At 43.2% G+C, this 1,931-nt stretch overlaps 1 long non-coding RNA gene across 1 annotated transcript; it reads right to left on the minus strand.

Moving 5' to 3' along the window:
• Positions 1–518: 518 nt before the first annotated feature.
• Positions 519–1,642, minus strand: LOC149234299 (uncharacterized). The gene is made up of 2 exons (XR_016268214.1): positions 1,486–1,642; positions 519–1,366 (listed from the first exon to the last, which is right to left on the minus strand). It is a non-coding gene; the product is annotated as an uncharacterized LOC149234299 (long non-coding RNA).
• Positions 1,643–1,931: the final 289 nt, after the last annotated feature.

Here is a 1,931-nt window from a genome sequence, read left to right on the forward strand (position 1 = left end):
TCTGTATTAAAAGATTGGTTCCAGGTTAAAGAATCATCTGAGGCGGATGAAGGATTACCCTCATCCTGACCATATCCTGGTCGGCATAAATCATGCTCCAATGAACGCAAACAGTCTCGAACCTCTATGGTTCAATGTAGGCGAAAGCCTTTTCTTTATAAACCACTGAATATTAATGACGAACAGGAATCACGTATGATAATGGACGAATAACAGTAAACCTTGGAACCCTGAATCGGCTCAGCTAACCAATGAGGGTTCCAGCAAGCCGTAGCAACGGTAACTTAAACATAATATTAATGTAAAGACTGTGTAGAAGCATAGAGGTAAAATACGCACAGCATCAACAAATGAGACTACATTCATGTCATATCATCGACCGTCGTTTCTGAGATAATGTAAACGTAAACATAGACATCGAAACATATCTAGGAATAACAGAACTCGATGACATTGAGTATAGCCGTATTGACGGTGTTATTCTGCAGAAAAACTGTGGAAAATAATGCATAGGTGAATAAAGAAATAATGAAGTCTGATAGCATTAAAATACAGTCACATTGACAGTTATATAAACAAGAAAAACGAGGATTCTGAAAGCAGACGATAAACCATTAAATAAGTTACAGCCCCGTAAGGGTTTCCAGCCTCGAAAAGCATCGCATGTCACCCATACATCTACAGGGGTTAGATGCAGGTGTGACCGCTTTGCCGTCAGTGTGCATGAGCAAACCCTGGGCATATGTACAAACCCTTGAAGGGTGCATTGCCAATCATTCATGCGGGTGTGACCCGAGTAACAAGATTTGAAACAAGAACAGACGTATGCAATTGTTCAACCATCAAATCATGTGTAATACAAAAACGGCAACATTTCAACTCGTATCCGAGGAAAGCAACAGCGTATATCTGTGGTATTTAAATATACAAAGTATGAAAACCAAAGGCCGAGAATCTCACAAGTTCACAGACTGGTAAACCAAATTCTTCCAACATCTAAACTCACGGCCGTAGCCACCAGCATGTTCATAAGATTATACATCAGTCTAAATAAGATAGACAGAACCTGAAGCTACGGAAGGCAGGGTAGAAACCCAAATCTTTACAAGCGAGTTGGTGCCGACAATATCCCAAGACCATGTAACCGGATCGAGACCAGGGTTTTGTTATAACCTGCGGCCAACCAGATATGATCAGGTTGGGGTCTCATCCTAAAACCAGAATAAACCCTCTGGCAAACCGAGAGGGATAAGGATGCATCAACCATAAAACCAAACCCCGATGACCAGTTAAATACCTGGAAGCTCGGCGGTCCTTAGTGGCGGGACTCTTCCAGATCCATCAAAGCAGGAGATGATGTTCACACCTGGCAAGTAAAAGATCAGGCGTTAATCAGAGTTCATAAACCAGTAAACCTGATAAAGAATGCATAGTTTTATGCCCAATGAAATATACAATCGAAGCTATGGTTGAAGTGACAGATACCTGTGCTAGCTTGCCGCAACCTGGCATAGTTTGCAGGGTTAGAATCGTCATTTGGGAGCGAGGGCTCGGCCTTCCTCCAAGTGCAAATGAACCCGCGAAGAACAACTCGGTGGGCTTTATGAGACCGATAAACCCTGAAACGATATTGACCCTCAGATCAAAGGAGAGAATCCTCACCGTCCCTTGTATGTCAGTTGGCGCGCGAACCCGGCAGACTTTCCAAAGTTTCACATGGTCTCTGTCCGGCGGTTGACACCTGGCCAGAGTAGGTAAGGCCATTTAGATTCCCGACCACACTTGGCATGGAAACAGATCGGAAAGGCAACCGGTGGCCTTTTCCGTTGACCTCTGTTGAATGGTGAGAATCGTTAAGGATTCGAATCCATAAGTTTTATGATAACACCAAGCTCGGTGATTAATAATCCTATGGAAACATCATAGTGGCA

The sequence above is a fragment of the Pinus tabuliformis genome, chromosome 8 (assembly GCF_031772625.1).
Source record: "Pinus tabuliformis cultivar Carrire ecotype Pingquan chromosome 8, CPIR1, whole genome shotgun sequence".
In the NCBI taxonomy this organism is placed as follows: domain Eukaryota; kingdom Viridiplantae; phylum Streptophyta; class Pinopsida; order Pinales; family Pinaceae; genus Pinus; species Pinus tabuliformis.